The sequence below is a fragment of the Neolamprologus brichardi genome, chromosome 10 (genome assembly GCF_056152115.1).
Source record: "Neolamprologus brichardi isolate AB-2024 chromosome 10, ASM5615211v1, whole genome shotgun sequence".
NCBI lineage: Eukaryota > Metazoa > Chordata > Actinopteri > Cichliformes > Cichlidae > Neolamprologus > Neolamprologus brichardi.
The window spans coordinates 6,458,001-6,483,599 of NC_142113.1; the positions used below are offsets into that span (position 1 = coordinate 6,458,001).

At 38.4% G+C, this 25,599-nt stretch overlaps 1 protein-coding gene and 1 pseudogene across 1 annotated transcript in view; both read left to right on the top strand.

The window, feature by feature from the left end:
* Nucleotides 1-25,599, top strand: part of opcml (opioid binding protein/cell adhesion molecule-like) — a 205,007-nt gene that overhangs the window by 58,288 nt on the left and 121,120 nt on the right. The window lies entirely within an intron of this gene.
* LOC148100831 (uncharacterized) lies at nucleotides 9,324-18,908 on the top strand (annotated as a pseudogene).

The following is a 25,599-nucleotide window of genomic DNA, read 5'->3' on the forward strand; positions in this document are numbered from 1 at the left end:
TTGCTGAAGTAGGAAGCTCAACGCACAGCCTCACTCCTTCTTTACTTTAGGCCTACTTTAATTCCTCAAGAGTGGTTAGGCAGAAAGCTTTTGGTCTGGTTATAAACAGACAAGGAAAGATCTTAGTCCACTAACTAAGTGGATCAACAAGCTGTGGATATACAACGGATTTGATCCATTTATGGAACTTTATGTTATAGGTTATTCAAACAATAAACATAGCAGTTAACACAAAATAAAGATAAATGTTAAATACATGAAAACAATATTTAAGCACCTCAACAGAAAAAAAAAAAAACGAGCTGAATAAAGGACAGAAACAGGAAACACCAAAATGAAACAGAACGTAACATCATTAGTGCAGTGGGGTTTTGGGTTTATTTATTGAATAAATGCTTGCTATTATATTATTTATCTACAGCAGATATAGATTAAGAACAAATGAAAGTGCATCTCAGTGAGGCTACATAAATAAGAGAGGAAAAAAGGTCACCACTAACACCAGGTTGGTTTCATATAAAAGTCACATAAGTTGAATTAAAATAAATGTAATAGTGGATGAGTTTTTATTGTGTAAATGTAGCTAAACCAGAAGATATTTACAATATGTACTTGCCAGTACATATTTATTTGATTTCATTTTTTTTTCCAGTTTGAGCTTGAATGGCAGTTACTGAATGTTTGCAACATTGTGAGTTCTCCTGTTTCTGTGTGTCATTATTTAAATTATAATCTGATATCAAAGATTTATATAGATCAGATTACTATTGCATTTGTTTTATTTTATTTTCTCCAGCAGAGTAATAAACCATTACTGGGACACAGCATTTGTAAAGGTTACACCGGCATGTGACTTGGGGAATGTCTAAAATTGGCATTGGGTAATTAATTGAAAGATGACCAAATGTGAGTTTCCAGTGGCTGGGATGATTGGAATGAACACAAATTGATGCCTCTGTCACTCCTGCTTAGCATTTTAACACAGATAGAATAATGGCAGTGGAACAGAAAAGCAGCTGGGATTTAGGATCTCTTATTTTCAATATATAACAGACTATCACTACATTTTACTTGTTAACACTGAATACTAAATCATTCAGTTTATTTATTTCTGGGTACTACTGAACAGGTAGAGACACATGGTGCAAGGGCAGCAACAAATTAATATAAACATTGCCATCCACTAGGTTATTTGGAAGGGAGAAATTTTTATTATAAAATGGTTATAAAGTAAGAAAATATCATGGATGATATTTAATAACATATGAAAAACCTGTTAAAGCAAACTTAAAAAGTGTGTGACTATTATCTGGAAACAACTGTGGTAGATTCTGTGTGATTAGCAGGAAACAGAGCTGCAAAATGCAAAACTGCCTGTTTCTATTTAATAGCATATTAATAACCTTTTAAAACACACTTAAAGAATAGTAAGTGAGTGATATGTTTTTATTGATTAGCATTCAAATATCTCAGTGAAGACAGAACAAAGATCTACCACAAAGCAAGAAAGCATGAGACAAGGCTAATCAAAAGGTATTGGCTGAAGCATTTGCTTATTACGCCAACCCTTTTAACAAAAGATATTTTAGCATGCAGCTCCTGTACACAGGGCTTGAAGCAAATAATAAAACAAAGCAAAAACAAAACAAACAAACAAACAAACAAAAAAAAACAAAAAAACAAAAAACTTTCCACCTTAGTAAGTAACTACATCAAAGCAAAAGAATCAAGAGGTTTTTTTGTTTTTTGTTTTTGTTTTTTCTGCTCTTTTCATTCTTGATATATATATTTTTCTAATACTCTATTTTTAAACATATTTTTAAACAAGGAAAATGAACTACACCTACTAGTAATGACTACCAGGAAACACTTGTAGTAGTTTCTGTGTAATAAGCAGGAATATAATACTATGGTCATGGCAGCTGATTAAAACAAGCTTTGGGAAGTCTGTAATGAACTGGAAACACTTATGTAAAATCTTAATAATTAGGTTTAAAAGAGTAATACATATGAATACATTAGATTTGCACAGGAGTATAGAGCACCCTATTTCACAGCATATTTTATACATGGATGTCCAGAACACAAAATAAGATGCCATCCATGTTCTCCTGCTTGTCCAATTCAGGGTTGTGGGGGGCGCAACAACATCGTTCTTAACTGCTTTCATAATTGATTGACCCCCTAATCATCCAAAAATCCAACCTCTCATGCAGCAGGTAGCAATCCATCTGCTTGCATACTGAAAATTGTTAAGTTTTAAAAGAAAAACAATGTTAAAGCAACCATAATTTATTTGGCAGTTCCTTGAGCAACAATTTACAGATACAGACTGTCCTATTGATAAAATGCACCATTATAATTTGTGTATAAAGTAAAATAATGAATTCATCTTTTTCCTTTTCTGCCCAAAACAACATATTGGAATATTTAATGTTTATCAATAGAAATAAACCACTACAAAATTTGCTGGTGGTGGTGGAAATAATAAGGGTAAACTTTCTTACTTTAATGCAACCTTAGTTTTTAGAACTACTCTAAGTATTATTAGTAGTGCTGTCAGCGTACATTTCGTTAAAATAACGTTAAAGCCATAACCGCATTAAAGCGGCAAATGTCCGTTAGCAAGCTATTGTGGATCACACTGTGCGTGGAGCTGGACGGCGTTAACGCGTTAACGAGGTAATCGTGATAACGCGAGTTTGCTTTAATAGGCTATTAATATGCTATTAGGTAGAAACTAAGTTTTGCATTTTGCAGCTCTGTTTCATGCTCATTACACAGAAACTATCACAGGTAATTGAGTGGTAATAACTTTGTTCTTTACCCTTATTATCCAATTACATAAATTTCAGCGTAATATTACTCAACTATAACCACTGTTGCTACCATGGTATTAATTAGCTATTACATGGTTATTAATTTTGTAATTGCATTGTAATAATGTAAAAATTACCACATTAATAACATATAAATAACCTGTTATTGACCTGTCTCCCTTGTTACCATACTATTACTCCTTTATTGTCGAGCTGTAATAGAAAGTGCTTCCAAAATAACCCAAAAACCTGAAGAGACACATCACCCAAATGTAAGAGAGCAATGCAACAACAAGTCACATAAATATATATCACAAATATAAGTTAAAAAACTTTTATGTATACCAGAAGCTGGTATAAAATGAGCCACAGAATAAACATCAATAACTCCCAACCCTGCTCTTTTTTCTGGCTAAATAGTATACTGGTAAATATAGTATTTTTTATGTATTATTACTCCATAATCTTATCTAGTCTTATTCATAGTGTTATTCATTGTTTAATCCATAACTCTGTAGTTGTCAAAGCTGGCTGTGTGGCAACGAGAATTAAATTCAAACGCGAGTCTGACAGACAATGGAGAAAATACCAAAAAGGCAACTTGATTGCTGAATTTGACCTTAACTTGAGTATAATATACTTTGTAGAGGTACAGGGGCTGCGTTTGTTCTGATTTAAGATTCTCTTGGAACCTCACAAACGACGGATCCCCTCCAACCTCCAAACGCCACAGTCTGTTTCAGAGAGGGCTGCAAGGCTACATAACAATCAGTCCCACAATTAACTGGCCAAAGAACCCAAACAGTCTATTAGATGACTAGGAAACAAGAATAATACCTTTTCTGGTTCCCAAGGAGAAAACACGGTTTTAAGTTCAGCTGGCATAACTCATAAAAGAGCCTTAGTTTTAATTTTCTCTGACTTGGGAGAGAGCATGAGGAGAACAGTCCATGTCACTTACCCCAGGGGAACATTTAGGATGCCTGGCATCAGACACTGGTGAAGCCACAGATTCTTGCAGAGGTGAGTAGCATCGATGGTGAGAGTGCCACTTTCTCCTCGAAGAGGATGCAAACGTGATAGAGGATTTAGTGGTGGGTGAAGCAACTTGGAGGGATTCATCCACTGATGAAGTGATATTCAATTTAATTTAGTTAACTTTTATTTATGTAGCACCAAAAACACAACAACAGTCACTTCAAAGTGCTTAATATTGTAAGGTAAAGACCCTACAATAATACGGAGAAAACCTATCAGACTATCAGACCCCCTATGAGCAAGCACTTTGGCAACAGTGGGAAGGAAAACTCCCTTTTCAACAGGAAGAACCATGCTCCAGGAGGGGCAGCCATTTGCCACGACTGGTTGGGAATGAGGGGAGGAACAAAATACATGCTGTGTAAGAGAGCCAGAGATGAATAATAACTCATAATTAAATGAAGAGTGATGTATTTATTTCAATTCAGTGTCAATTCATAACAGTTGCCTCAAGGCATTTGCCAAATGTTTCAACTAACATTTTTTATTTCATGCTTATTACAGTATAAAGCAGTTGAATTCAGTTCAACTGAACTGAACTGAATTCAATTATTTCTGGATGTGAAAATGCATGGCAACTTTCTAACCTGCTGTTCTCTGATGGTTTTATCAGTTCCCCAGGGTATGAATCCATTCAACTTTATCAAAACTGTAGAGTGACACCCCATTAGTTTCCCTCATGGGGGTCATTAAAGTTTCATCTATGCTAATCTAACCACTTGGTGGCATTTAATGAGAATAAAAAAAAGTTAAATGGTGTGGCTGTATGACCTTTCTATGGCAAGATGTATATATGGACACAGCTGGCAGAAAGATTTTGTAACAGTTCAGTATTATAAGCCCCATCTTGAGAAGGTTAGAAAAGAATGGTTTAACATATCAAATGTTTTGAGGCTAAGTTCAACTCAATTCAATTCAGTTTTATTCACACAGCACCAAATTACAACAACAGTTTCCTCAGTGCACTTTATATTGAAAGCTAAAGATCCTACAATAACACTAACAAAGCCCAACAATTATATGCCCCCCTTTCAGTAAGTGCTTTGGCTGCAGTGGGAAGGAAAAACTCAACTCTAGTAGAATAAGGTTCAGGGAGGGGCACCCATCTGCTGTGAACATTTGGGGGTGAAGGGAGGACAAAGACACACTGTGGATGAGAGTGTCAGAAATTAATAATAACTAATGATTATTATGACACTTTTGGGTGGGTTGGGGTTTTCAGGGTGGGAGGGGTTTTATAAGTTGAAGGCCTAATAAAATGTTCAGAAAAAAAAAGAAAGCTCAACATGTTTGTCATTGTCCAGTCTCCACAAGGATTACAAAATGTCCAAACAAATAATATGTCTGTGAAGGTTCTCAGTCATCCAGGTCATCGTAGTCAAAGGAGCTTGCAAAGAAAAGCATCTGGACTTCTTTAAGTTACTTGAAAGTTTCAAGTAACTTAAAGAAGTCCAGACGCTTTGCAAGCTCCTTTGGCCAAACAAATAATAGTCCACTTTTAAATCTTAACTGGAAAAGGCTCACCACTCCCCATCAGGCTGTCTTCACACAAACTTGGACACAGGAACAGTTTGAAAAAAAAAAAACCATCATCAACAACAACAACAGCAACAGTAGGGGCCGGGTTTCACTAACTGGAAATTGGAGACTGGAGACAAAGACACAAAAAAGCCAAAATGGCAGGTCACACAGCATTAACTGAGGGACCAAAGCAGTACCCCTTTTCTAACAGAAACCTCCTGGCAAGGTAGTCAGGGTGCTTACAACACAACATAGTCTTGTTGAGAATGGCAGACTGAGGCACACAATTGGGGTTTGGTGGCGATCACTCAGCCGCTTTTTCTGCTCCTTTGTCCTTAACAAGTTTGAACATGTGGCTCTTCTGACATGGTGGCTTTGACGGAAGTAATGCTGAATAGAAGGAACAGTTTGCTCACCTTCAGTTGCCGGGAACAGTTGTAGGTTGATAGCTTAGTGATGCTCAAAGGGAGATAGGCCCGTAAAATTTTGGATGTACTTGACCTGCATCAGCTGAGAGCTCCATGTTCACTGATTAGAGAAGACAATGCACTGAAGAGCGCTTTTCAGCTCCTGGTTTGCGCCAGCTTGATGGCACAACGTTGTAATTTTTCTCTGTAGGTGAGGCACATAGATGCATTTTGCTATCATCTTGCTTGGAGGGTACTGCCAAAAGTCCTAGAACAGAGGTGTCTGATTCAGGAGTTTCACATTTTTCTCCTTTTACATCCATTTCCTCCAGGAGGTGCTAAATTACCAGGTTTCTGATGTTCCTGGAGAGACTGGGAAAAAAATCAGGATGTCATCAATTTATACAAAAATGAAGTGATTAATGAAATCTTGTGACACATTGTTAATGAGGGCCTCAAAAACTTACCAAGCATTGGTAAGCATGGATACTTGGTAAACCTACAAGGCATTACCAAGTAAGGCTTCTACCAGTCTCCACACATACCTGGGCACAGGGACAGGCAGGTAAGAATCACTTCTCAAACAGTTCAGAAAACATTCCAAATAGGAGCCGGGCTTCTCTAACTGTTATTCATACAACAGTCCAATGAAGACTGATCCTCTGCTGCTTCCTTTATGAAGCTGCACAAACGAGATCAACAAGAGCAGGTGCATGATTGTCACTAGTGATGGGATTTCCGGCTCTTTCGGCTTGGCTCACTAAAAAGAACCGGCTCTTCAGGTTGTTTTGTTGCTTTAATTAATTTATTATTAACAATAATATAAAATTAGGCACAAAAGGAATTACTAATGTAAAACAAAAGAAGTGGTTTTATTTATATATGTTTATATATAAATATATGCGGTGGCCCCTAGAGACAAAGCACGTACAAACTCCAAAACACATTTCTAGCATTAACTGAACTTCCAAAACAAAGCTACCTAGATCACTTAAATTACACAATTGAAAGCATGTGTGTATTGTTTGTGTATTTATACACAAGCACTCATATATATTCAAATAATTTAAAAAAAATGTCACCTTTTACTACCACACACCAAATCCGGTCGTTGATACTTGTGTAGCCACTAGGTAACAAAGCTCAACACTGCGCCTAGCATCCTGGAGCACTTCTGTTGTATTTTGTACGTGTTTTGAGTTTTTACGTGTTTTGGAGTTTTTACATGTTTTGGAGTTTTTACGTGTTTTGGGGTTTGTATGTGCTTTGTCTCTAGGGGCCACCGTAAATATACTTTTATTTATTCACTCCACATAAAATGTAATAAATAAATCATATAATACAAAAACCAACTATTCACATTTCAACTTTTAACTATTTAAATTTTCAGCTTTTTCCTTTTAAACACATTTAAAGTGAAAGAACACAAAACACTACAAACCACAACACAATTAAATATAAATTAAAATATGAAAACAAAAGAAGATGCATATTCATTTGGGCATGCATGAACTTGCCCAAATGACAGAAACTTTCTGAATCCTTTATCATCCGCAACTGAAAATAGTTGTGGATGATTACTATACCTTTCTAATGTGATGTTGTCCCTGGCTCTCTTTCTCTCTCTTTCCCTCCTGCTCTGTTCCTGTGCTACTGCCAGTGTAACTACAGCCCCTCCCCCCTCTTCCCAGCGCAAAGCACAAGGCTCGCGTGCGGAGTGACGTGGAAAACAAGTGCGAGAGAGTGGGTGAGAGAAAGAAAAGAAAAACCCACGGCTCCCAATAAGGAGCCAGCTCGCGTCGTTCACGTCAAAGATCCGGCTGTAAGAGCCATTTCGTTCACGATCGACACATCACTAATTGTCACTCTGTGTGTGGCCTCAAATGCAGGAAACCACTCAGGCCAAGACAATGCCCATTTCAAATGCATACTCTCTCTCTCTCTCTCTCTCTCTCACGCACACACGCACACACACACACACACACACACACACACACACACACCAGGAAATGGAAGAGTAGAGACACACAAAAACAAAGCGAACAACGTGGCAGGTTGTACAACAAGGACTGAGGGACCATAACAAAATCACAGGGAAAAGCTACAAAATTACAAATTCATCAACTGATTTGAACTAGAGTAAACAAACTATAGGTATGAAAAGAATAAACAGATAGTGTATCATAAAAAGACCTAGGCCTATTGAAGAGTGCCTGAGATTGTGATCAGGGTCATCTGATCCAGCCCTAACTATAAGCTTTATCAAAAAGTAAAAAAGGCTGTCTTTCTTGTGTGTGGGTGTGTATGTTTTGCACATTTGATTAACTTGATACTTGACAGGTAATTGACTGAGATTCATTTACATATTTAATCAGCAGTGCTACAGTGATGTTTTATTCTCACTATTAACATGCCAATAATATTTAATATGTACAAAAAATGGATTTGTGAGTTTCGGTGAGAAAATGCTGCTTATAATCTATTGTTCAGATCTTGTGCAGGGCTGCAGGTGTTTTTGTTGCTGAGGAAACAGCTGTTCTGCATCAGCTGAATTTACAACAGGCTAATTAAGAAGTCATTTATTCCTACTCAGTGGAAGATATTCCTCATTCTCAGTTGCATGTTTCTAAGGTGGTTAAAAATCTATTCGAAGCTGGAGACACAGCAGCAATACAGTAAGGCCATCTGTGCTATTTTCCTACTTTCATAATATGTTAATTTTTTGCTAACTGAATTATTATTATTGTCATTGTTTTTTTTTCCTATTTTGAGCCTTAACAGCTTTTCAGAAAGAAAAAAAAGGAAAAACAACAGTACTTTTAAAATGATATAAATACTGCACATACTTATACATGCATATACTGACCTTTGCCAAACTGCCACTGTGTATTTGAACCTGTCTGTGCATACTCCCACTACTGTAATGATAAAGAATCTTTGACATATGTACAGTTATACGTTTCTTATGTTTAATTGTGACAAGGCATTAGCATCTATTTTGTGCATATATCAGCCCCATGACCTTGATCAGCTCAACACTAAGTGAATAATGATGAATAATTTATGGAAATAATTTGTTGTATTATTGAATCCCTTGTGTTCACATAGCTCTAGCACATAAAGTCCTGCCATATGTAACCATCAGGAAAACATCAACACAGTCAACTTTAGAGAGATTTATAATTATGCAGGAATAGCCCTGCATTAGATCAGATGTTTCAAGTAATTCAAAACATTCGAAATGTTCAATTTAATATTAAGAATTAAAATTTACATGGAGAAGGAGACTAGAGGCTAAGATCAAGGTAGCACGGAGGGAGGTTAGCCAACTATTGGAGATGCAGAGAGGCGTGACAAGGAAGGTGCTTAAGAATTACAGCGAGCTGTCCATACCTAAGCCTTGGAAACTGCCAAGCAAAGACTCACAGACTTGGCCAGCCGCTTGAAGAGATACTCCAGAGAGATAGAAGGCATGAGAATAAACCAATTGTTCTCCACGGAACCAGCCAAGGTGTACTCTTAGTGCCAGAGAAACAATATGAAAACAGCACCACCAAGGCTGGAGACAGAGCAATCCTGGAAGACCATATGGGAGAAGGACACAACCCATAACAGCAATGCTCAGTGGCTAGTGGATCTGAGGGCAGACCATAGCAATCTCCCTGAACAGGCTCCAGTAACCATCTCAGCTGGCCAAAGGAGGAGATAGAGGAGGAGATAGAAACATCAAGACCAGGAAGCTCCTGATCATGCGTGGAGGGTTTTTACCCCAAGTCCAGGTCCCCGAGGCTGTATGCTAAGCGGCCGGGGACAAAGAGTGTCAGCACCACAGTCCAGGTTGAGGCAGCGAACATCCATGAATACATCAGGAAGATGGCCCCAACCGACCGCATGCTCAGTGAATACCTCAGGCAGCAAAAATCCCAGAAAGAGGAGGAAGAGGAGGAACCATTGTGAAAGGACAGGCCCCTGCACGGTATGTACCACCAGCAGATAGAGGAGGTGGTTGATATCGAGAAATCCTACCAGTGGCTGGACGAAGCTGGACTGAAGGACAGCACAGAGGCACTAATTATGGCAGCACAGGACCAAGCTCTGAGCACAAGATCCATAGAGGATGGAGTCTATCACACCGGGCAAGACCCCAGGTGCCGGCTGTGTAAAGACGCCCCTGAGACAATCCAGTACATAACAGCAGGGTTCAAGATACTAGCAGGCAGGGCATACATGAAAAGCCATAACCAAGTGGCCAGCATAGTAGTCTCGAGGTCAAAATATGAGACGCCCCCAAGGGTGGTGGAGAATGACCGAGCTAAGATCCCGTGGGACTTCCAGATATAGATGGACAAAATGGTGGTGGCTAACCAACTGGACATAGTGGTGGTAGACAAACTGAAGAAGACGGCCGTAGTGATGGATGTAGCAGTCCCGAATGACAGCAACATCAGGAAGAAGGAACACGAGAAGCTCGAGAGATACCCAGGGCTCAGAGAAGAGCTGGAGAAGATGTGGAGGGTGAAGGTAACAGTACTAGGTGTGGTGACTCCCAAGCTAGGTGAGTGGCTCCAACAGATCCCAGGAACAATATTGGAGATCTCTGTCCAGAAGAGCGCAGTCCTAGGAACAGCTAAGATACTGTGCAGGACCCTCAAGTTTCCAGGCCTATGGTAGAGGACCCAAGCCTGAGCCTGAAGGATAGACCACTCGCAGGGGCGAGAGAGGAATTTTCTTAGATCCTAGAACTACTTATCAGATCATTTTCCAACTTTTACATCCAAGTTAAGCCCAAATATCTTGGGGCATCTGCACTGTCATAATCAGTTTGCATGTAAAATGAATTCTTTACTCTTCCAGAATAAGTAAAAAAAAAAAAAAAAAAAAGAAGTAATAATAACAATTTTTAGTTGTTTCTAAATCGATTTCCATGTGAAAAAATCCAATTAGATATGGGTAAAACCAGTGGGTCAAGAGTGGCTCAGCAGTGAGTAGCATATTCATACTTTAAATGTCTGTCACACTTGTCCTGCGGGGAGTATTTCTCCACAATTTCTGATTCATGTCTGGACTTTGATGGAGTACTGTTATAGAAGTGGATTCCCATATGGCTGTCTCCTATGACCCTGCAGTTGCAGAGGGAAATGACAGTGTGAGTAATGCTATTCATCCAGGGTGGTCTATTGGACTGAAGGCTAAGCATTGTGTGAAGAAAACAACAATAATCTGTCTTTAATATGAATCTTCTGTCACACTGTCTGTTCCAGGGACACTTCGGGGTGAGAGCATGCAGTTTTGTAACCTTTTTTTCAGACAAATTATCATGTTTGCTTTCCACTGAATTTTAATTATATGCTAATCTGTAGGTTTGAATATAAATTTGTGATATATAAAAATTTCCATGGGTGATGACATGTTGGGCATTGTAGCAGGAAGACTTTCTTGAGTAGATTTACCTTTTTGGAAGACATTTTATTTTGTTGCCGTTAATCACCTCTTTTGCATATTGCAGAGGAAATGCACTGCTTAAAGCACAGGTCTCACAAGCACACACCATGTCACAGAACAATACATTTTGCATTCTTGGGACAAAGTTTTTGTTTTCAAATAGTTGAACTGGATATGTTACCCTAGTCACAATAAACAGACTCAGAGTAAAAAGATCCAAATCAACTGAAAATGTAATTGGTTTCAGAGGCTGAATATGTACTTTTTCATAAGATGACAAAAATGAAAACTTTTGCTAAAACCACGTTAATCTGAATGCCAAAAAAAGAAAACAGCTTCTTTAGGGAGCCAAAAAACACTTTCCACAGAGAAAAAAATTCACGACAAATTGAAAATGTTTCTTCATGGTCTAAGTAAATTATCCTACACCTATAAAAACAGTTTATACAAAATCAAAAGCAATGTAAACAGTTCATTTGAAAATCTACAAGTACATTTATGTCTCAGAGTGGGATTTAATTTGTTTAAAACGTTTTCAGTTTTCCTTTAAAGGTACAGTCAACCATTTTTTTGATAATAATATTTCATAATAATAATTTTAATAATAAAACAGATTATTGTACTCTAAAATATACATTGATTAGTGTCTAATTATCCTTTCCAACAAACTAATGCATTCTCAAAAAATCTTAAAATAAAAGCATAAAAAACACCTGTGAGTCGGGGTTGGTGTTTGGATTGGTAAATGGACTGATTCTTATATAGCGCTTTTCTACTCAAAGCACCTTATACAACATGCTTGATTCAATCATTCATACAAGTACTTTTTTCTATGCTTTTAAGTGCTTTCTATGTAACATGCATTTATATTCTGCCGTGGAGGCAGAGGCATTTTAATTTATGTCTTCAACTTCAGATTCAATATATAGGATCATACCACAGAAGCAAAAATGCAAAGGAAAAAGACGAATGTCATCCTCTTCCAATCAATCAATCAATCAATCAAGGCTTTATTCACCACGTGCAGGTTGCCCTGCAGTGAAATAGGACCCCCCCCCCCCGACTTTACACACACAACACAAACATTACATGGGGATACAGGTCGGAGATCGGTAGCGTTACAGAAAAAAAACACTGAAATGTACACTACAATGGGAAAGTACAAGAGGAAAAAAAGAGACCTCTACTTTAAACATCATCTCCTGAACTAAACTCACAACAAAGTGCAGAAACATGCTTATTTTTTCCCTGAGTATTGCAAATTACTTACTGGCCGGAGATTAGACATGAGCAGGTCTCCTGTGTCTGGACGGCTAATGATCTGGCTAAACAACATGGTCAACTGGTTTTAAGCTAGCATTATGTCTGTTAATGCTAAGCTTGAGTATGCTGAAAATTGCACTGTCCCTTTGATAAACAGTTTGATTACATTCTCAGATCAAGTTCATTCACTAAGTGTTTGAGTCCTTGCTAGTTCCATTTCAATTAAAGTTTCAGTAACAGTGATTAGCAGCAGTCAACAGCAGCAAAACAGCAGTGCTCACTGACAAAAAAGTTCAGGATATCATCAGCAAATCACCTTAGTATTACTGTCATTCATCAGAACTGAGCTTAACTCACTCATCAACTCATATCTGACACAAGGTTTTACAGCCTTATCCAGAGCAAACAGATGTGGATGACAGCTAAGGTAATTAATTTGACTCACTAAAGATGAACAACAGAAAGAGTTGTTTGTTCTAAAGGTGCCAGGATATCTAGGACTGTGTGCTTGAATTGGGAGGGGTAACAACCAGAATTCAGTTAACTGAAATCGACTGACATCTAGTAGTGAGATTTTACATGCTGTAAGTTCATCAGAGGTGCACAAGTGCAGCATGTTATTGTGCAAACAACACGTATCAGCAGTAAATTTCATTGTCAGGATCCACCATCACACAAGTATGCTAAATATTGGAATGTGTTACACACATTTTAGCGATCACTTGCAGTGGTTTTATGTTACTTTATAGACTGACAACAGGCTTTTATGTGCAGTCTCAATGGGACTTCCGCTCATACAGTCTGTGAAAATTGTCACAATAAATCCATGTTTCAAATGCACAATTTATGTATGGTAAGATTAAAAGATCAGATAGTAACACATGTCTAGTCTGTCTTCGGATGACAAATGATGGATTTGTTGTTCCCCTACAAGTCATGGCTTGCCAGCCTTCATGACCTATCAAGAGTTTGAGAAGTTGCCAGGGCCTTGTTCATGTCTTTGAGAGTGACAACTAAATGACAAATAAATGTTCATAATAATGAGCATAACAAGAAGCGGACAACACTGTGATACACTGGCCTTTGGCAAAAATAATATCTTGATGTTAATAGCTGACTCTTTTCTTCATGATCAGTGCAATGGACTAACATTTATATATTTCATGTGTAAAGTCTTACTGACCACCCAAATGACTTTGTAGTAGGCCATATTATGCGTTTTACAGTAGTGGTGGTTACATTAGGACAAACAGGGCTAGCAGTGTTTGCCTAGTGAAATCTCAAAGTAGAGATAAATAAAAACCAAAGTAAAAGCAATCCCTCTCCTTTTATCTTAAACAGCATTCTTTCATAAAGCTTATTTCCTGTTTACATACATCCTTTACACTACTGCCATCTTGTAGTCACAATTGGCTATTGTTGCTAGAAGCTCCTCTTTAATCCCAATGAAATCCATAGAGTGTTTCAATTTAATGGGAATGTTAATATCCTGTTAAAAATGTATTCAGTAATATAGTAAATAATAGTTTAACTATAGAAGTAATAATATTTTACAGTTATTCAGACTAGAAGAGTCTTGTAAGATGCAGGAGACTGTGAGCACAGAAAAAAAGAATAAAATATGAATAAGAATAAAATACAAGCACAAAACAGTGGAGCAAGTGGGGTTTAGGTAATGTGGGGGTATTGTCATCTCTGTTTGGCTTCTTATAAAAGTATTTTTATAAAAGTAATTGTAGTCATTATTTTATGCTCATAGACTATAGTTACAGCACTTTAATTTATGCGCTTTATTAGGTTTCTTTCATACTTATGACCTATTTAGAAATATCAGTTAATCTAACCATGTCTTTGGACTGTTCATGGAAATTGGAATACCTGGAGGAGATCAAGGAATTGATGAGGGTTTTTTTTTCCCCAAGTCAAAAGCTGTGTTACCATCCCTGTTGGCAAACATGATTGGAAAGACATGATCTGTGTTCTAAATTTGTAAATCTGCTGTAACATGTAGTAGGGCTGCTCAATTAATCAAATTTTAATCTCGATTACAATCTGGGCTTTCAACGATCATTAAAAATGACTGAGCCGATTATTAGCCCCTCCCTCGTGCTTTACTCTCGCGCTGCTCCGTGTGGCAAATCGAGCGCACCTCTCTGCATTTCGAACACATGTCACAACAATTAAGAGCAGCGGTCCCCAACCTTTTTTGCGCCACAGACCGGTTTATGCCCGACAATATTTTCATGGACCGTAGTGTGTAAACTTTGTTACAGTGTCGTAGCTGCACCACAGAGCAACACTGCAAAGTTCACTAAACATAGATGTTTACATTTTTCATTTATTTTTTATATTGCAAACATTTGCACTGTTATCACTATTTGCACACTATTTTATATTATTTTTGACAATCTTTAAAGTCATTATTCAATACATTGTTATTGTTAAATAAATATCGTCAAATAATCGAGATCTCAATTTCAGTGAAAATAATCGTGATTATCATTTTTGCCATAATCGAGCAGCCCTAACATGTAGCATCCAAGAAAGAAGTAATATGTGGAATGTTTTAGTACACGATTGCCTCAACTGTTACTCTGTTACTTTATGCAACGATGGTGTACTGCATATATAAATTAATTAAAAGAATAATATGCACAAAACAGGAAATCATTTCCTTGTCGTTTTAGGGATTTCTGTTAAGTTGGGCTGTGAAAATTCGACTTTCAGAGCAATGGTGAGCACATTCCACATTTATCATGGTTTTCCTACTTTTCAGTAGTCTGTGCTGTGTGGTCTGTGCTGTTGCTGACAGAAGTGTTGAAATGGTGAAAATACATACCATTTGACGCCTCCACTCACCAGTTACAGCTATTTTTAATCTGACACTGAGGAGTGTTAGATTTTAAAATCCAGCTATCCACCATGCCAGTTGTACTCACTGAAGTGCAAACACATTTGAGTAAATGTGTTTGGACACCATAGCAGGCTCGAAGCAGTATCAGTGTGCAGTAGAATAAGTGAAAACATAACCAGCAAATCAAGGTTTTAGGAGGACAGAAGCAGCCAGATGAGGACATGAGTATACCCTGAGGGAGATGCTAAATTATATTTGAATCCGATAAAACAAAATTTGACTGCCCACTGGATATATAGCAATACACAATAATTTACTGTAACTACATTTAGAAAAGCAATTGATGTCTGGCATACTAGTGAAGCCTAGTATTATATTTGTTTACTTTATTTAATAATGCTTTAAACATTTTCGCTCAAACTGCTGCTGGAGAAGCTGTGCCTAATACATAAAATAAATAATACATACATCCAGGAGACACAGTTAAGTCAATATGCAAGCTCCTGCCAGTACATTGTAAAAATACATAATAACAACAAGGAACTTCAATTGCTGATTTAAAAATATATTTCCGATTAAAATTGTTGCAGTAATGCTGTAAAAGCAGTGTGTGCTTTTTTTTAAAGCCATTCATTTTTGGAATGCACAATTTTAGGACATAATGAAAAGATTCATTTTTAAAGATGATACAGAGATACACAACAAAATAATGGAAAAATTGTAAAGCATTCCTGTACTGTATATCAGTGTGCTTTGGCACTGAATTTCTAAGTCCCTGGAACTCTAAAGGCATGGAAAATGATTCTTCCGAAATACTTTCCTTCATTTGGTCCCGCAGATTCACCGGTAGAGATCTGGTCACAGTGTTTCACATTATTTTTATCTATTACCTCACAGTAGGGGTCAGTATTTCAGGTTCTTTTTTTAAAAAAAAAAATTTTTTTAAACAATTCACTTACTGAAACATTTACTCACATTGACTGATAAGAAGTTTTCTTTTTTTTTGGTTTTTTGCCTGTCCCGTTTGGATCTTAAGCCATCACAATTGTTGTCCAAAGGCCAAGAAAGATGCCAAGCAACTTTACTTTACCAATTGGATCATCATGGCCTTGCCATATTGGTCCATTTGATTGACCTTTATTATAATTATGTATTTATTTGATTTTCAGTTGTTACAGACGGGACAGACATGACTGGGGGATAGGACAGGGAGAAAGAATGAAAGGGAGAGAAAGAAAAATAGAGGGGAGAAGAGATGGTGAGAAAGGGGGGAAGAAAACCCCCCAAAAACAAACAAAACACCTGGATCACCTGTATGGAGATAAGAAAAAACAGAAGAGAAAACAAACAAGAAAGAGCAACATAATAAATACAACACCATCACAATAAACTAGCTAACAGTAGATAACAGTAGATACTAAATATTACATGTTATTGTGCAGTATGCAAGATGGACAGCGCACAATGTGCTTTGAGGTAGCAGCCAAGAAAGGTGTAGTTTGTGTCTGTGGACACCCGTGTGTACACCTGTGTGCACACCTGTGTGGATCAGCACGCTTGTATTCAAAAGGTTTCTCCATCTGCTAGGGAGTGTGGGGAGTCATAGCCCCGTCCCCCAGGGCATGAAGCAGGTATGGATGAGATCCAGGCCCCAGACATCGAGAGGCCCCAGAATACAAGGGCCCAGGCAGGGCCACCAGGGGGGCAACCGTGCTGAGGAGAGTCCCAAATGTGCTGAGGAGAGTCCCAAGCTCCGTGGCTGCCACGGAGCAGAGGCCAGAGGGGGCTGCAGTGACGTGCCCGCGGGCTCTGCCGGCAGCCAGCTGTGCCAGAGAGGCCGAGGTGTATATAACTATAGAAGTAATAATATATATTTATTTGTGGTGTATATAAAGTTTCAAAGAAATCCCTAAAAAAAAATTTAAGGCCATATATTGTATTCCCAGATAAATCTTTAACAGCACATATGGTTGTTTTTTCTTTATTGATTTTTAACTGGTTAGCTAGAAATTGTCCAGATTTGTTACCGTGTTCAAAATTTTGGAGGCAAAGTCTTTGTACTAAGAATTGAGTCTTTTTATTAATAATTTCATTTAATTCTAGCTTTGTTTTGCGCATTTTGTTCAATATTTCTTGATCTTGCTGGGACACGTAGGCTTTTTCTAAGGATTTGATGTTTTTTTCTAGTTTAGGAACATTTTTGTTTTCTTCTTTCTTCTTATGTGATGAGAAAGGAATTATTTTACCTCTCATCACAGCTTTCCCTGCGTCCCAGAGGACAGATGCTGATGTTCCAGGAATGTCATTATAGCCTAAATATAGAGTCCATTCTTTTTAAAGTATTTGATAAACTCTTCATCTTTGAGTAGTGATGTATTAAATCTTCAGTTTTTACTTGGCGTAGTATTATTCTTGTGTATTAGTTTTAAAGATACAGGAGCATGATCGCTGACAGTTATAGGGTGAATCTCAGTGTCTGAAATGTCACTCAGCAGTGAGCTGCTGACCAAAAAATAATCCATACGAGAGTAGGAGTGATGGACATGTGAAAAGAAAGTATATTCCTTACTGTTGGGGTGAAGGGAGCGCCATGCATCGTAAAGACCAAAGTTGTTCATATAATGTTTGATTATATTTGTGGACTGCCAATTGCTCTGAGTTCCTGCTGTATTGAGCCTATCAATTTCTTCATTTAGCCCCAGGTTGAGGTCGCCCCCAAGAACAAGTGTGCAATCTAGGTGTTCAGAGAGTGTACTAAAAAATCCATGGAAGAATGAGGGGTCATCAACATTTGGACCATATGAACTTACAATACATAGCTTTTGATTAAGTATAGATAGTTTAACGATTAGGCCCTAACCTAATGCCCTCTGGATCTATAACTGTGTCGAATATTGTGAAATTAATATTTTTATCTTTTAAAATTGCTACTCCTCTTTGTCTAGAATTATAACAGGCTGAAAACACATTAGTAAACTCAGGTGTTTTAAGTTCATTCAGACCTGTGACAGGCCTGTGGGTCTCTTGTAATAAAACAACGTCTGCCTGTAGGTTTTTAAGTTGGTTAAATATTTTTAACCTTTTTTCTCTGGAGCCAGAGACAAACCTTAGTGCGCCCATAGTTGTGTGTGTATGGCGAATGATGTAGGCTGTGTGTCTCGCTTAGATGGGTGAGGAAAATAGAAACACATGACTTGTTTGTAAATAAAGAGGAAAAGTGCGTGGCGCGAAGCTCCATAGCTCTGATGTATGTGCATATTAACTAATATGAGCAAGTGTGTGCACGTCTGAGTGTGTGTGTCCTATATCTGTGTGCGCTGTTGTAAATGTGTTGCCTTTAAACGCATGTGTGTGTGCGTGATCGTGCAGAGTGAGCATGTAGAAATAGGGGGTGTTGTTTGTGGATTGGTAGGGAAACAGGTGATCGAGGCAGTGATGGAAAAGAGAAGCAAAGAAACCAAAGAGCAGTGTGAGCGACGAGAGAGAGAGGAAAAAAGGAATAAAAACAGAAACATTCAAATTAAGGCATTGACGGAGAGTGATGGTGACGTTATACTGAATTAGCAAACTGATATTACAAAGTTAAACAAATTAATAGAAGAGAGTGTGAGCGAAGAGAACAGATGTAGCGGATTCTTATCTCGCGTGCGGTCAATACAGCCACGGAGTGGTGCCGGGGTCGCAGTGGAGCTGTCCGTCCCCGTAGAGCCGGTCCACGGCGATGACAGCCCAGGAGCCTTTCTGGATAAAGCTACGTTGGGCTGGGAACAGGACCTTGCGTCGTTTCAGGATCTCTCTGGGGAACTGGTCGTTCACGCTGAAATCCGTTCCTTTCAGCTCTCTGTCGTGACTCTTCACCTGCTCCTTCTGCTTGAAGTGGCCGAATTTGGCCACAATAGGCCGTGGTCTCCCGCTTCCTTTCTTCGGAGCCCCGATGCGATGCACCCTTTCAAACCCTATGTTTTTCACCGTGTCCTTCGGCAGCTTCAGGTGGGTTTTAATGAAGCTTCTCACGGTCGTTTCCGGGTCCTCTCCAGCAGACCGAGTGTCCCGTTGTCCCGTAGCGTGGCGTTTTCCGCAGCAAGTGTTTCCACCTGCTGCTGGCTGAACTCCAGGGATTCCTTCAGAGATTTAAATTCCCGGTGTAAGATCTCCACCAGGGACAGCCTCGCATCAAAACTGGACAATCGCTTAGACTTCCCGTCTCCCTTCCCTCACGGAAAGTTGTGAAAAGTTGTGTAAAGTTTTCTGATCTTGTATTCAGTCTTAAGGATTGAAATATTTTAATGAATGTGTTTTTATGTAATGTGAGCAGTTTATTCTTATATATATTTAGGGCGACCATGGTTCAGGAGGTTGGGCAGCTCATCTTGTAACTGGAAGGTTGTCGGGTTCAATCCCCAGCTCTGTCTGTCTTGGTCGTTGTGTCCTTGGGCAAGACACTTCACCTTTATGAATTATGAAGCGCTTTGAGGGTCTCGAAAAGTGCTATATAAATGCAATATATTATTATATAATGTAAATTAATTGATAATATTGTCACTGTAGTAACTGCAAAGACATCTATTTAACTGTGCTAGCAGTATACTTGCATTTGGCTTGATTCACAGTCGTGTCTGGTGTCATATTAAATCGCCTTGAGGCAACTGTTATGCTTGGCAGCTATATAAATTAAACGGAATTGAATTTAACATACTAATATACTCACAATATAAAATGCAAACACTGTGATATTTTAGAAGGAACATTGTTTGCTACGGTCTTTGTTTAAGGCGTATGCATGTTAAAATTTGCTAATCATATTAAACCTACAAACAGCTGAGATTAGTTTGAACATCAGTGTCAAAATTCTACAGCATGAAATTCTGTTAGTTTAAAGTTAAAAAACAAACAAACAAACTAATAAGCATTACACTGAAGTAGTAGATAAGAAAACAGTCTGCCTTTCCTGCAGTGGCTCACATGTTTTGTTTTTTTTAAACACATCTGTAAATCCCTGTATAGAGAAGATGGCACCCTGTTTCAGTTAGCGAATCAGCAGCAGGTTTTTCGAGTTTGAAATTTAATAAATATGTGAAAACTGATCTGAGTTCTGACTGATGCAGTGAGTGATGATCAGGTTACAGCTGAACTTTTCACTTTGCAATGTAGCAGACTCTCAGGCCATCACAGCAGCATTTCTTTAGAGATGACAAGGCTTTCCAACTGTAGGATGTGAGACAGTAGACACTCCATGTTGCTTACACACTGTTTTGCACACTGCAGAAAAACCCAGAGCAATGCATGAATATACTCACACGGTACAGTGACACGTATCAGTAACAGTATCTTTATTAAATCAAAATCTGTAAATAATAGTTTGTGTTAGTCTACATATCGCTGTTAGACATAGTTTTCATGTTTATATGAAGGAATAGTTTGAAAAAAAAAAAAACTATTGCTTTTTGTGAAGCACAGATGTGTCTCCTGTAGAAAGACAATGTCCGGTTTGAAAGTCGACAGATTAGTGAATATCCTTTTACGTTTTTTAAAATTATTTAGATCTTTCACATTCCATGTAATAAATTTAGTAGAATCAGGTGTAGTTGCAGCACTTTTGGTTACATAGCCATATTCACACTTTCAAGACAATCATAACAGGCAAGCTGAACGATAATTTGGGTTAAGTATACGCACAAAACTGCAGCCAACAAGAAAAAAAAAAAAAAAAAAAAAACTAAAGTAAAAACCCAGAGTAACTATAAACGTAACTCCCACAAACTGTGAGCAAGCTACACCCTCCCCCTAAAAAGAGCTTATATCCAACATGTCTCTTCACTCCCTAAAAGTTGCCCCTAACAGGGAACGCCAACTATAACATAATGTTTAGACATCTGGCAGTTTGGAAAGGCACATGTGACTTCTCTTGGTCGTTTACTTTGCTCAGTGATAAACAATTATATGCAGACCTATTAAATTATGAAAGTAGCAAAAGTACAAACCTCTATCTAAAGTGCAGTCTGAGTCAGTGAACAATAGAGAGTAGGGCTGCCACAAACGATTATTTTGATAGTCAACTAGTCACCGATTATTTTTGCGATTAGTCGACTAATCAGATCATGCATCCATTGGACGTAAAACGTACAGCTTATTGCACCAGCATGCACCTGCTCTTATATGACTATCATTAGCTTACAGCTTTAAGTGTTTAAGGTATGTGCTAACTAAAAATAAAGACAAGATGATAGTTTATTAAATTTTAATGAAATCTGCAGATTGTTTTGGTGAAGTTTAATGAACTCAGCCGTCTGCTCCTTGCTATCTAAAATATAACAGGACACCGGAGTATATTCTCTAGTATCTCACACTTCTGATAATCAGTTGTCTGCTTGACGTTTATTCAGCTGTGTAAAAACTATAACTTTAATCTCAGCCAAACCGATTTACTCAGGAACAAATAAAATACTGAAAAAAGCCAAACAATAACAGTTTTAAGTTATCTAAGTGACTTGATAGTGATACATCATGTTTAACCTGAGTAGTGAAAGACGGCGGTGGGTTTGAAAACGATAGGCCGGGAGTCCGGTGTTCTCACCGGCTCTAGTGAGCCTTGAACCCCGGCTAGCTATCGAGCTGGTGGGTAACAGACGTCTTCGAAAACGTCGGAGTGCTTTTGAAAATATGCGGTGTTTTGATAAACTGAGCAGATGTTTGAAGTTTACACAGCTACATTCTCGCCTGAAAATATGTTAAACGTTTATTTTGTGACCAAGAAAGAATAATAAGAGTAATATTAAAACTAACTAGCTGCCGTCATTGTTGGAAACTGAGCAGGGCCGCGCTATGAATTCTGGGACACTGCTTCTTCTTCGGGGTTTAATGGCACCTCGCATCCTTGTACATGCAGTGCTGCCATCTCCTGTTTCAGTCCGTTATTACATTCTTAAATCCTACTACTTATTCCTGCATCTTTTGGGATCGTAACTAGTCGACTAATCGTGGCAGCCCTAATAGACAGTCAAAAAGCAATTGAGGACGCACAGTCCACTCAGCCCGTGTCTTGATTCCCACACACAGCCAAGATGCGATTCTTGACGTAGTCTTTAGCAGCCGTTAGATTGGTGAATATTTCCTCACCAAGAGGGGAAGAAATCCTTAGCTTCGCTGGGTTCAGCATCCCGAATCTCAGACCTCGACATCCGCGCAGTAGATCTTTCGCTTCTTTAAAAGCCCCTCGTCTCTTCACGACTACAGATGGCAGGTCCGGGAAAATTAGGATTTTCTCTCCATTATGGGTCAGGGGACTGTTTAACGCGGCCCTGCGAAGTAGTGAAATTTGACAATAAGTGGCCTGGATCTCTGGTCTCTCGCAGGGACGGGCTGTAGGCTGCAATGTGCCCGATCCAGTGTCTGAGCGGTATCCAGGGCCAAAACCTGGAGTTGACAGGGCGCGTCCCAGTCTCAAAGTGCTCCCTCATGCCAAGTATTCAAATGTTGCATCTGCGCTGTCTTCCCTCAAGGTCTTCGGTCTTGTCCGAAAGAGCTGGTACAATTTCTTTCAGATCGTGAACTTGCTTCTCCAAGTCCACAACCCAGTCCGAATACATGTTTGCAGCTTCTTCCAGGCTAGTTAGTCGGCTATGGTGGTAAGTGCAGGTAGTAGCTAGAGCATCTATCTTAGCACAAAGTTCAGTCCGCACTTCATCTATTTGGTCAGAAACATTGCTGCAAAGCGAATCGATCAGGTCATTGAGAGCTTGGTACTTGGTCTCGACTTTTGCTTCCAGGGTAGAAATTTGGCATTTGGCAGCCATTAGCGTGGCCGTGTCCGGGGATATAGCATTGCTATCAATGGCCTTGGCTCCATCAGTCTTTCTGGTATTTTTGGACCCTGACATTGTTGCAAATTTCCCTTGGGTGATGTGCACGTTTGCAGGGTAACTCAGCTGACGACAGATAACGCGTTAGTGCCTAATGTCAAAGTATTTATATGAAAAAATAGCGTTTCCCCACAGAGCAACTCAGCCACACATCTTTACATGTTGCTGCTCCGTCACTCCTCATACAACAGATTATTAAAGTCAATTCATCCAATGCAGGTTTTTTTCTTGATTTTTTTCTGACATGAGTGCCACCGTGTTTTCTTCTGATTCTCTACCATTGTGGCATTTAATAAAGGTATTTTTTAGATTTTATCACTTCTGATGTAATCTGTTTCATGTATTTATTAGAGTTTCTTGCATTTTCAAAAATGAGTGACAGGAACAAAAACTGTTAGGTAAATTAAAGTTGTTCTTAGAAAGATCAGAAAGCATTTACAGTTTCCTTAACTGCTTATCCAGTTGTGGTTGTGGGGGAGCTGGAGTCTATTCCTGCTGTCACTGGACGATGGAGGACACAGCCTGAACAAGCTGCTAGTCAATTGCAGAGGTGAAAAAAAGAGACAGGTGTTCAAATTCCCACCTACAACCAATTCAGGATCATCAGTTAACCAACATGCATATCCTGGACTGGAGGAAGCTGTAGTACCACAAGAAAATCCATGCTCAAAGAAGCAGCCAGCAGATTTGAACCCTGGAATTTAATTAATAATTTATGACTTAAAGTGTAAAATATTACACTTCTACAGGATAAATAAATGAAGAACAAGTTACCCAAGACTAAATGTCAGACGATAAGACCGATATTACTCCTTTGTACAGGATATGCCATTATTTTATCCATCCTCAAAACACACACAGAAATATTCCATTTTAATGTGAAACACCCCTAAAACTAAGATATAAAATAGCCGTTAATATTAGTGTGAGTATGCTTGGAAAACCTGCAGCCTCCTAATGAAGAAAAGCTCTTTTATATGCATTTTGGTAGTATGAGAATCACCCCAATCTCGCCTTTTCAGGTGTGCAGTAGTACTGTAAGATTTAGATAAATGAATGGCAAGTAACTGCAGAAAAGAAAAGGGTGCAGGTGAAGGTGCACCAGGATAAAGCTTTCAGGATAAAGCAGGATAAAGTCTTCTTCTGTAATTACTATCACTATAATTCTGGGACCTCTCCCGATCAGTCCTCCTCTTCTGTTTACTGAGTCACTTCAATGGAGCTCACACAGGTGCTTAAGAAAGGCTTGCCAGTGAAAAGAAGACAACAAAAAAGCCAATTCCAAAAATTGGAATGCTGTGTAAAATGTTGATCACATAGCATACAGATAACATATCCAATGTTTAAACTGGATTTTAAGAAAAATATTAGTTCATTTTGAATTTAATGGCAGCAACATTTTTTATTTTATGTTTTTTAAGTTGGGGTAGGTATATGTTTACTTTTACTCTTTTTGCTCAACAGTAATGGATCTTTTTTTTTTATCATATTTTTCATTTTATGATGGACTAAATGTGTTCAGCTGGTGAAAGGTCTGGATTGTAGGTAGGCCAGTTCAACACCTGAATATTCATTTACAGAGGCATGCCATTAGAATAGATGTAGCGGGAGGTTAACAATAATCTTACTGAAATATGGAAGCACTTTCTTGAAAAATACATTGTCTGTGTGGGAGCATATATTACTCTAAAACCCGCCTTTACCTCTTAGCATTGATGGTGCCTTTCCAGATATGCAAGCTGTCACTGTGGGTGCAGTGATGCACCCTCGTAGATGCCTGCTTAGATGAACTTAAGCTGATTACAAGCCAGATGGTCCATCTCCTCTTTACTCCAGAGGGCCGTCATTTATTTTCAAAGGTTTTCTCTTTGCCTTAGTCCTTTTAAATGAGCTTTGACCCAGAGAAGATGATGGTATTTCTGAATCATATATATTCACATATGGCTTCTTTGCATGACACAACTTTTATCTCCATTTGTGGATGGCACAGTGAACTATATTCACAAACAATGAATTCGGGATGTGATCCTGAGCCCATGTGTTTTGACTTTTGCTGCCATGATGCCACGTCTCACTTGGAAATGAGATCTGAATCTCAATGAGATTTTACCTGGATAAATAAGGAATTAATAATTTAAAAAACAGTGGTTTCCATGATAGAACCATATCTGTTTTTATTGCAGTGTTGCAGTGTTCAGCGATCACAGTCATCCAATATGGATTTTTTTCCTTATTCCTTGCATATTGAGATTTCTCTTGATTCCCAGAATCTTTTGGTAATATTATGTACTCTAGATAATGAGATATTCAGTCTTATCAATATCTTCATAATATTTTATGTGGCTGTAGCTGAGGAAGTAGAGCAGGTCATATATTAATTGGAAGGCTGATGAACT